The following is a 12,379-nucleotide window of genomic DNA, read 5'->3' on the forward strand; positions in this document are numbered from 1 at the left end:
CTTCCCAATGCTTCATTCCATGATTAGCCATATATTAGTTCACAATCCCCCTACACGAGCCATGTCTTGTCCGATACACACGGCAGCATACATTAAACGATTGGTAGCTAACTCAAGGTACCTTGGCCGTGTACTCCCACTCCTCATATGTTTAGTGACTGCTCCATTAAGAGTTTGAAATGACTTCCTAATGAGCCATTATGGACTTTGCACTCTAAACTCTGAATTTGTCCAACACTTTCTCATTATACTTTTCCTAAGACATTTTAAGAAATCCTTTTGATCTATCTTGCACAATCATTTGACAATTGCTACTTCGGTATGTTAATTTCCTCATGCTTGTGCCTACAATGACCATATTATCTACATACAATGGCAAATTACTATGCCAATTATCAAATTTCTTGAAGTCATAATAGCGATCCATTTTAGATCTAGTGAACCTATTACCACACATTAATGAATCAAAACTCTTCTACCACTATCTAGGAGTCTATTTCAAACCACACAATTTCTTTTCTTTAACCTAGAGATATAGCTTTGTTTTGCAGGAACTTAAAACATTTTGGTTAAACCATGTAGATATCCTCCTTTAAGTCACCAATGAGGATTGCAATCTTCACATTTGAATGTTCTAGATATAAATTCTTAGTGGCAACAGGACTCAACATAAGCCTAAATTTAGTCGAATTCACAACTGGGTTTTGTGTAGAAAACCTTTTACTACCAACCTCACCGTGTACCTCTCGTTGCCATCAGGTTCTCTTTGAACTTACTTCCTCACCTTTTACCTCTTAACCTGCAATGCTTCAGAAAAAATATTCTGATGAGCCAACATCAATCAAAAGCAAATAATTCAATGATTAAGAATGCCTCTACACAGATTTAGATATTCTATTGGATTTTCTTAAAGCGGTTCAGACATAGATGGTTTTCATTTTGATTTTCAATCAGTTTATGACAATAGTTTCACGATTCCTAACCAGAATATTCTTAGAATCTCCCTCCAATACAATCTCTTTAGTCCATTTTGTTTGTTTCCTCACCCTAGATCCTACCACAGATTTGTCTTTGTACAACATACTTTCATTGACCCTAACATCATCAATTTTTGTTAGTTTCCTACTTGATTTATATCAAAGCCGATTGCCGAAATGGTCAAAACCATAACCAATGAATGGGGGAAAAAAACATTTTCTAGCCTTTGCGTCAAGCTTGTCTCCAGTTTCAAAATCCGGGCGCATATATGGAAACACAACACGAAACTTTCAGTTGCGATATGAACTTGATGTGGCAGAATCCGATGCGAAATGCACAAACAAACAAGAGTTAACGATAAACTAATAGCAGCAAATAAAACTATAGGGAATACCAAATCAAAAGATCTTCTAGGCCTAAGAAAAGTAGACTTTGTTGATACGGATCTATAGAATGGAGCCAAAGCTGAAGTCGTTTTCATGTCCTAATGTTATGGTTGACAAGATTGCTTGCCTGTACTGGTTTCCGCTCATCTTCGATACGGCAACCGGCCTCAACAAGCTGCCAAGAACTGTCATGTACTGTCACCCAATTAATGAGAATTGCGCATGTTTTAGTATCATAAACTTCTAAATTATTCACTAGAAAGATCTTCAGGGTATTCATGTGACAAAAAGGCGATGATAAAACTTCATGTCAATGATTCCAAGACCACCCAACCCCTTACCAAACAGAGAACTAGTAGGAAGCGAAGAGCATGCACGTAAATGAGCAGCCATTTATAGCAAAATTACCTTGTGTTAGCTAAAGAAAGACTCGCTATATATGAGACATTTTATGATAGTCCATTATAGTTATGGGGATAATTATCCGAAAAGCTGTAGACTTATTGTATGATGATCAAATTAGTCCTAAACTTTTCAATTTTGTTAATTTAGTCATAAACCTTTTAACGATTTGTCAATATAATCATTCCGGTTAATTTTGATTGGAAATTGCTGACATGATAGTTTAGTCAGTATCGGCCGTCCGACATGGCCTATCTGCGGTTGGCTAGCATTAACACGAACAATTTTTGCATATTAGAGAGGGAGGCTTAAATAAGGATCATGCTAGGTTTCATGAATTCACAAGCTTGCTGCGCGTTTGACCACTCAAATGCATAGTGGCATACCATGACAACTATATGTTCCCTTACCATCTCAGGGAACACATTGTTGGTACGGAGTAATTGCCTCTTTTACACATACTATGTACCTCAATTTCATTCAAATTGATTCCCCTCTAAATGTATTACATAGACTCAGGTTACGGTATACTAACATGATAGTAGCTATCGATTGTGCGGACTGCACAATGGGAATCACTTAGATCAATGGCTGTGACCATAGATCGAGTCTGCACCCTCCCATGTTCATGCGCAGCAGCGAACATGCTTTGACTTACTATGAACCGCTGATATAAGCTCGTTAATTTTGGACCGATGATAGCAACAGGATCGCATCTTGACAGGGACAGACTTTTCAGGGATGCTCTTTTGTAGGCGATACACAAATGGACGGCTTTCCTGAAGAATTCCTAAGACATAAGTAGGCAAGAAAGAGAGCTCTGTTCTGTGAACGGACGGACCGAATCATCCCCAGCATCATCACATGTTATTGTCTGATTCATTCCAAGGAAGAAAACCCAGCGGAAAAAAAGAGTTTTCGATGGTTTGAAGATCAGGAAGGCAAATCACATCGTCTCTTTGGGCACCTCAGAGAATAGAATCAGCTAGCTTGAAGGAGAAAGAAGAAGCTGTTAACCAGTAATAAAGAATCCTAAACTCTTCGAACAGTCCGATGGGATTGACGGTTAATCATGTTATTCGAGTGAACTATGCATCGAAACAAAACTTACTCAGTGGTGCTCAAACAGCCTGTAAAGAAATTACGACACAGTAAGCTTCGAGCACAACACGATACGTTACAGAATGATCTCTCGAGAGCCCATAGAATAGACTGGGGCAACATACTTTTTGCCATTCGAGACAACTTAGCTAGATGAGGAGGAGCAAAATGAGAAATATGAACAGACGAATGAAGAAGAAAATTCCTAACATTCAAGGTTTAAAGTGTAATGAACCAAACAAGAAATATAATCCAGCACCGAGAAAAGCACAGGATAAATAAATTGTATTGTTTCTCCCTTTCCCAACCTTTGTCCCCCTTTTTCCTCTTCATCCTTAACAAAAACCCAAATGTGATTCAACCGCAGGTATAACCAACCTGAACAAATGCCTCAGCTTCCAAAATATACACACTAAGAAAACAAGAACTGAGTGAAATGAAGCCAAGAATATAGTGAAATGAAGAGTTCATGTCTACACTGAAAAGATTAGTTAGCCTCTCAGGTATTCTTCTTGCTTCCTGAACGCGAAAAATTTCCGATCCAGCGATTGCAGCTGGTTCCGCAAGTTTTGGTTTTCCTCGAGCAGGCGGTCATACTCGAGAAGGAACCCTTCTGACTGTTTCCTCAGAGCAACCGAGTTGGCTTCTGCGGCATGCACGCCCTGGTTCTCGTATCAAGATCCGATTCCAGCTGCTTGACTTTTCTCTCAAGACCCTGTTTCCTCCTCCAAGTTCTTGAGCTCTGTTCCCGTTTTTCCCATCCTCAAAGGCTCGGGTCTGTTTCTTCACAGCCTCCATGCTCTTCCTTCGTAACCGAGCTCTCTGATGTAGTGATGCAGTCTGTCTATCATCAAAGCAAGGAACAAGGTGGCTCCTGCAAAACAAACGCCCATTGAGACACAAGTTCTGCAGCGAAAGGCAAATGGGCAACACGAGAGGAGTGATTCATAATGGCCCAGATGAATCAGTTTCATGACAAGCAACACCGGCAATGAGTTGCAGGGACAATATAGAAAGGGAGAGTGTTGTAACTCAGAAGAAGCCTATATATGATTCAATCATGTTATGATTTAATCCACAATTACGATTGTATAGAACTAGTAGAGTGACATTAAGACACATAATATGAGGTACTCTAAAGGGCGATTCAATTTGTTAGCAAACGAATTTACTGTTTCACACTAGCACAGACGCTGTCTGTCTCTGCTAATCCTCATCCTCGTATGGAGAAGATTACTACAAAATTCACATATCAGACAGCTTCAAGGTTCATACTGTAAAACTAAAAAGGCATAATCAACTGATCACCAGGTACTACTAGCACAATATTATCGAATTCCTCTATAAATGATATGGAATTATTTTGATTATATGCTGCTAGAATTGTTCAAGGTTCCCACCATAATGTCTGAAAATTGAAACAGAGATGCTGCATCGGACATTGCAGCGAGGAATTCATTGGGCAGAATTTGTAGTCCCACAAAGAAATCCCATCCTTGCTAAAAGTGGTCAAATCAATATGATGCAGCCTAAGAATATTCCAAACAGAAGTATGTCTTCATAAACATTAAGACAACCCGCAGATGGAGATGCTAAGGCAATATAGTGTGATCAAAGGCCCACAACTTTTCCATCAATCCACTAGAACCTTCAAATCCAGTTCATTTAAACAGAATAAGGAATCGTATCGAAACAGGGCTTGTTTCCTCCAAGTCTAAGAACGCACAAACAAGATCATCCACCAATGCCAACGACAAAAACCAAAGCAGAATCAAAACTAGACACCTCATTACTTGGCAATCAACCCTTTCCTTTCACTTTCTTCTCATTCCATTCGCCTTCACCAATGCCACCAATTCAAATTCACCGAGGAATAATTAGTCTCATCATGAGGAATACATCAAAACCGAATCGAACCCAAATCCAACTACCCAAATTCTTTCAATCCGACCATCAAATTGCGAACCTTTCAGTGACCATCATCCAGAAACACACGCACCCACATGGAAAGATAGCATTTTCACCGATCAAACGAAGAAATCCCAAGAACCCATCACTCACCCATCAGAGTGCACTCCAGCAGGTGCTTGGCCATGAGGACCTGGTCCGTCGGGTTGGCGGCCCCGCCGCCGTCCTCGGCCCCGCGCCTCCGGATCTTGACCATGCTGTACACGCCGGAGCCCAGCACGACGCAGACCGTGGCGGCCACCGTCGTGACCACCACCGGACCGTGGCCGCGCTTGACCCGATCCAGACCCACTATGGCCAGCTTCCGCAGCGGCGTCTTGAACAGCAGCAGCAGTATCAGCGACCCTTCGGCGAGTATCGCCGCGAACAGGAGCTGGATCATCGCCGCGCCCCGTCCCCTGTTTTCTAGAGAGAGAGAGAGAGAGAGAAAATCGGTGCTTGTGTTTTTCAGATCAGGAGGAATGGAGGAGGAGGGTGGAGGAGAATGTGGAGATCATGATGGAGGAAGGATGAGAGGAGGTCAGAGGTGTGGGCCCAACTGAGAGAGAGAGAGAGACAGAGAGAGAGGCTAAAACAAGAACAGGCCTGAGAAAAATCAAGAACAGCAAAAGCCAGCCAGGGTGAAGAGGAGGAGGAGCAGGAGATGAATCGAATAGGGGAAGAGAGAGAGAGAGAGAGAGAGAGTGATGAGATCTGCAGAGAGTAGCAGAGACCGGAAGTTAGAAAGCTTGCCGTCTTCCACAAGATTTCTCTCTCTCTCTCTCTCTTTCTCTCTCTCTCTCTCATAGTTTCTCCAAATTAGAATTATAAACTTCTTTTGCAAAAAAAATTTCTTTTTAATTATGATTTCTTGTCCATTTTCTTACCAGGAGTTTTCTTGTCATCTCTAATTAATGCAAACCAAAATTTGGAAAAATTAGCTTAATTCATTATCCGTCCATTAATCCAGGAAAACTGATCACGTGACAGTTTTAATTAACTGTGAGAATAATAGTTTATTATGAATTATAAAAAAATTAAATCACAGATAATTATGAATTATTGTGTAACCTCATTTTTCAAAAATTTGTGGCTTACAACATATTATTATTTCCACAATATCCCAAAATTATTATGTTAGCAAAATCCTTGAATCAAAAACATATTATACAAATTAAAAAGTTCAAGGACAATATTTGTATATCAGACCAAAGTGTAGGAATTATTTGTACCGGTCGTGCATAAATATATTGGATTCCATTCCAATAAGTCATAATGATAAAAGAAACTCAATTGCTTTGTTATAATAGAAAACTACATGTAGCGGTTACAAAAATGAGATTTCGGTGTGTGGATTAAGATGCGGCACGTGTTTGATTCTTCATATTGTCAATTAACAACTCTAGTATTGCTAAATTAATGAGGTTAACTTTTTTTTGCGAGTTTAAAAACATAAAGACTTAGTAAGTAGAATTAGAGAGATTAACGTGTGTGATTCCCTAATTTTAGGGCTATTTGTGATATTTGATCTTAAGGCATCATAAGTTTGGAAGGGCCTCCTTGTTTTATACCCCATCTCTAAAGAAATTTTCCGTGTATGTTTGGAGTCCATTTATGGTTGACAAAACCGCAAAAAGCTCTTTAGATTTTTATATTGAAAGATGTAATGAAAGGACACTATTTGTTGGTACCATCAGTATTAGTTAGGTTGAAATGATCTTCCAAACGGCCTCATCCGAAATCTTTAACGGATGCAACTAAATTTGGAATCGTTCCCAAGAAATATAATGAAGTCTTTACTCTTTTCTTGAAAATTTGTAATTTAGCTAAAATCAACACATAGGTAATTTCAAGTTGTCACATGGATAGGTTACATTATCGATGATGATAGAGAAAGCTTCATATTAGTTTGACAAAAAGTTCAAAACTATCTTCAGTGTCCCACCCCTATATCAATTTGCATCCTTAATTTTAAAACTACAATTTGCATTTCTAAAAAAACACGAGAATAAGAATACTAGGTACAATAAGAATATCTTAAATATCGATAACGATGTTAGAATATCCATTAGAATATCAACACATTACTTTATAAATCATTTTTGTAAATCAACCTTAGTATATCGAATATTTTTCTAAAGAATTATTAACGAATTCATTGGTAAGTGAGGGAACTTCGTGTGCTCATGATTGCCTTCCCGCAGAAAGGGCACGAGCTTTGTGCTGAGTTAGCATTAAATATTTCCATTTTCATTAAATCCTCAAAAATTATAATATATTTCAGATCTATATCTAAAGACATGCGATGTTATTTATTATCATGTAAAATATTTTTAGTTTAAAGTTTTAAAGCAAAAGCCTTAAAAAGAACGATCCACCATTCACTGGGAACTTTTTCTGACTTTACAATGACTAATTAATGCAATGCCCATGTGCCCAAGAAAATCTTAATTAAATTATAATTAAGAAAATAAAAAAGGAGAACGTGGGGCATCATGGAGGAATCAAATTAATATACTTGAAGACCGTGTTATCAGAGATATATTTTTTGTATCTTACCTTATATAATTAAACTTATGGTTCATTTGAAAATTTATTTTGTATCAGTGATATTCATCAAGAGAACAAGTTACAGTTTCAACAGTAGAGCTAACATTCTAAAATTGTCTGTCCAAGTTCAAAACATTTTATTTACATCTTTTCGTGTTGAAAGATCACTATGGGTGGATTGCAATTCAAATCAATCAAATAAAAAAATGAAAATTTCCTTACAACACTTCCCTAATTACTATAAACTAGTGTTCACGCACTCATGAAGAGAACTAATTTATTTTTTAAAAGAGTTAAGTGATTATTTAATTAAGTGGATAACAGTGGTAATTATAAACATGTATAAATCGACAGGTTAATGAAGAGAATAATGGGTAGTTTTATTTTTTTCCATGCAAGATTAATTTTAGAACCAAAAAGCTGCAAATGGAACTCATTGCAAATAATAATTATATCTTTTTATTAGTTAATGTAGGGATAATTAGCAAAAGTTATTTCTTCATGCACAGCAGACTTATTTTGCACGCAATTACTCAATTTTAATTGATGAATTATATATCTCCTTTTTATTTGATTCTGAATACTTATATGGCTGACACTATAGTGACATTGTGGGGACCATAAGAATCTCCATCTAAAAATGGATATTTTTTTGCTGATTCTTCTTTATTGTTAACATTTTCTTATGGAAATAGAATATGCAGATTCATTCTTGTTTATTATTATGATTATTATTAAAGGACTCGTCTGTTCTGCTGCTCTGGTGGGGTTGAGGTTAGGCTATCCACCAAAGTGCCTCCTTCTGGAATATTAAAAAAAACAAAAATATATGAAAAGACTCGATCCACTTTCAACGCTTTCTACCAAGCCAGATCCATACTGCTTTTTGGAGTACATGTCAACATTTGTAGGAATAGTATTTGGTTGACCTTTGCTGAGTTGGAAATTCCAAAAAAAAAAAAAATAGAAGTGAAAAGAATTCTAAAATATTTTCAAACAATGGTCGTTATTGTTGTGCAAAAAAAAAAAAAGATTTCAAAGACTTTGGTATGGACTTATAAATACAAGGGTTAATACTCGAAAAACCCAAAATTTGTACACGTGTGATAAATTTACCTGTAAACTATATTTTTTAATCTTGAAAACTCAAAATCATACATCTATGATAAATTTACCCCCAATTAACCATAAATAACCCAAACCGGTATACTTATGATAAATTTACCCTAAAACTAATTATTTGACAGCCAAAAACCCTAAATATATTATCCATTAAATGATTAATATCATAGAAATCACAAAAAATTGTCTAATGGTGACAAACAGATAGTAGAATCTTTCAACCTGGTACCTCAAATTAACCTGTCACGTGTCATTAAACTTAATAATTTGACAGAAATTTTAATGAAAATTAATAGAGGCTAAATTTGTCACAAGTATACTAGTTTGAGTAAATTTGTCAAAGGTGTACCAATTTAGGATTTTTAGTTTGGGGTAAATTTGTTACATATGTATTAGTTTTGGGTTTTTTAGGTATTAACTTTAAATACAAACAAAGAATCACAACTTACGGGTAATTTATATAATTAATTATAAATCTATGTGGATGTAAATTTTGTCCAAAACTTTCAAATTTTACCATTTTTTTTACAAACCTCTATCAAAATTCCAATGTAATCATTTCCATTTTCATTAGAAATCATGGATGTGACAAATGTCATCGCCGAGTGATCAAGTTATTATCGGATATCTTACATGGCATACTACTATGTCAGCAACTTTCAAAAGTTCTTGAAATGAATATATTTAAAATTGGTAAATTAGAAAGTTTATGACATAATTGGTGTTGGTATAATAGATTTAAGACTGATTAAACAATTTCCAATTTATTCTTTCGGCTAAAAGAAAATCTTTTGACATTTCTTCTGGTTTTCTCTATTTGATAATAATAAAAACTATAAATTTTTTTATTCGTCGACATATTACTAATCCAATTGTGGGGATTGTCGGGCTTAGTCGATTTGATGGCCAATCTAAACAAAGTTATTTTGGTTCTTTAGTTGTCATCAAACATACCTTATTTTATATCTATTTATAAATATATAAAATGTCATAACAAATTTGGTTTTCTTTTTCCCTCGCTTGTATCTTTATTTTACATCTATTCATGAATTCTCGAGAACCATATTTACGTCATAACACGTTCTTATCCTTTTTACCCTCGCTAATTCAAAACAACAGCGTTAACTCAATCATTTCAATCCCTTCTCTTCTTTCAATCCTCTTGGCATTTCCTAGAGCAAAAGACACCATCTTTCATGTCCGGCAGCAAAACCCTCTACAAGGTTAATATAGCCTGCTTACTCTTAAAAGAATGGAGATTACCAACTTGATTAGATCAACCCTAGCTAATTCCCACCTCCCCATCTGCCGTTAGTGCTAGCAGTAGCTAGCACCGAGCCCCCAAAGCCCCCAAGACTTGCCCTTTGTTTTGCAAAAGTATGCTGCTTGGGTGAAACCCTTCTGAGTTGAAAGATAAGGAAATCTCACTTTCTACGTAAACCGTGCCATCCGCAGTGATTTTCCTCCAATCTAAGTAGGCAACACGAAATTTGACTCGCCTAGATGTTAGTACATCTCGGGACCTATTACAATTTGCTAATCGTGCCTTGTCGCGTAATTCCGTCCCACGTGATGGGGGCATTGTGGAGATGGGAGGGAGAAAATGAGCGAAGGGATCAAAGAAGACCTTCCTGCTTCCTCAAGATTAATTCCAAACCTATACCCTCATGTGCAATCAATATTTATTATTCTCAGTCCGCCTTCCTTCCGGATCCTCTTCCAAGGTAAACCGGAAATCATACCGTACCTTAATCCGATTTAAGGAACCGATCACAATATTTTTTCCACTACTTTTTTTGACTACTTTTTTTCACTATTGGAATAGATTAAGATAGTGTTAAGTTCATATCATTGATTTTATTAAGAAATAATAAAATAAAAATATTTATATTTAGTTGGTTCGTTCTAGGTTTCCTTATAATGGAATCGGAAATTCTGGACATTTATTCCATTTTTAGGAATAGGGAACTAGACCGACACTAAGAATTAAACTAAATGGTTCCTTTGGTTTGATAAGGTGGTTTCCAGTTGAGCGGTCTTTCTACAACCATAATCGATAGTTTAATGCGTTATAATCTTTGGGTTTGGTCAAAGATATGCAAGGTGGGGTCACTTCTTGTGATTTTATGCAAGATTGGAAGAGATCAACCGTGCCTAGACCCGGGCAAACTGCTTGAGATGGAGCCTTTGAATGGGCTAAAAGCGGGGCCTTGAACTGCGGTTAAGCTGAACCCTAAATGAATATTGGCAATGTCTACAAATGAGAACTATGGAATTGGCTGATTCAAACCCCTGCGTCCCAGTCAAGTTCTCCGTGCTTACGACCTCCTCCCTCGTTTGGCGTCTCTTGCTTCAGTATATAAAAGCAATACCGAGATGGGAAGACCAACATCCATAACCAAACCCGATTCCAGATTTCAACCAAACCTCTCGAAACCGATGACATTTGAAGATCTTTCCAATGATAGCCGCTTTCAAGTCACTCTTGATCCCTTCTTCCTCTTCGGGTTGACAATTCAAGAGAAGGGTCTCAGCTTCAATCCATGTCCCGAAGCTCCTAAACTCCGCTTCTGATGCGACTCAGCGCTGATTGGAAACTGGTGGAGGAGTTCAGAAGAAACATTATACCATCACGGAGCCCTTGCAAATGGAAACGTGGAGAAAGTTATTCCTTCTCAGCGGGGCTGCTCGCCTAGCCGATTCCTAGTTCTTCTCACGAAACATCCACGAAGCTCTATGCGATCCAAGGAGGCTGTTGAAGTTAGAGTTCAGATGCACGATAACATCGGCAAGCAGACATTTGGAACAAGCTCCTATTGAATGTCAAATGATGACCCTCCTGCCAACCACGGCGGCATGGCTGCAGGTGTGCCAATTCCATCCTGAAAGCATCTTGCTCTCTTATTTGCCGCTTGGATGTCGCTCTTCATGACAAAATGAGCATCGCAGCTGGCTGAAGAGCAACGAATGCCTCGGGTTGTTCAATAAGCTTCAGGCGAATAAATCGATGCTCGTGAGCAATCTAGGACTGCTCAGAATTAAGGAGACGATGAAAGTGTCCTTGATAGAGCTTTTCCGCTGGCTCTGCTTGGGAAGATGTTGAGAATTCCCTGTAAATTTGATTCCGCTGTGTGGTGGCCAATGGCTTCCGGCAACTCGCAACCCAAGGGCACAAAACCTTCACTGCATGAGATAAACGGATGGAGGAGAGCTTGAAGGGAGATGATCGAATCGTCCAAGTCCTCAAGAGCAGACAAGAAAGACTCTTGAGGCAAAATTTAGGTCTAAAATAAAATAAGATGTTGGCAGTTTTGGGCCTCTACTCACTAGCATCGCCACAGCCTGCTCAGCCTTGGCGGCTCAACAACCACAACGGTGGCAGCCATCGCCTGTGCAATGGAAAGCATTGTCAACAGCTTCGAATATGGAGCACAAATCGGCATGGTCGTTACATGTCAGAAACAACGCGGGGTTCTTAAGCTCATAAAAGACGATCGAAGCGACGCTCGACTTTAGACTACAACAAGCGAGAGAATGCAGAGATGTAGAGATGAAATTGGCGATGAAGTGGGGCGGAGCTTGTCGCAACTTCGAGACCTGGCAAGAAAATCAATGGCTTGAATACAAACTATCCAGGAGTTCTGAAGCAAGCTTTTCTGAAGCTCTTTTGAGCAAGATTAGTGGAGTACAAAATGTAACATGTACAAGTTAGGCTCATTAACATAGATTCTTTCAATCCTTGATTCTTGTAACAAAGAAAAGGAGTTAAATTGCTCACTTTGGTTGTAACTTCGATTTTGACAAATAAAAATTATCACTCAAATTCCACGTGGATTTATCTTTGAGGCCGATAATTGGTATAGAACATATGCACTATTATTTTATTCTCAAAA

General features: G+C 37.8%; 1 pseudogene; it reads right to left on the reverse strand.

Annotated features, from left to right (window-relative positions):
- Positions 1–3,057: 3,057 nt before the first annotated feature.
- LOC120289499 lies at positions 3,058–5,260 on the reverse strand (annotated as a pseudogene).
- Between the last annotated feature and the right edge of the window lie 7,119 nt (positions 5,261–12,379).

The sequence above is a fragment of the Eucalyptus grandis genome, chromosome 11 (genome assembly GCF_016545825.1).
Source record: "Eucalyptus grandis isolate ANBG69807.140 chromosome 11, ASM1654582v1, whole genome shotgun sequence".
Classification (NCBI taxonomy): Eukaryota; Viridiplantae; Streptophyta; class Magnoliopsida; order Myrtales; family Myrtaceae; genus Eucalyptus; species Eucalyptus grandis.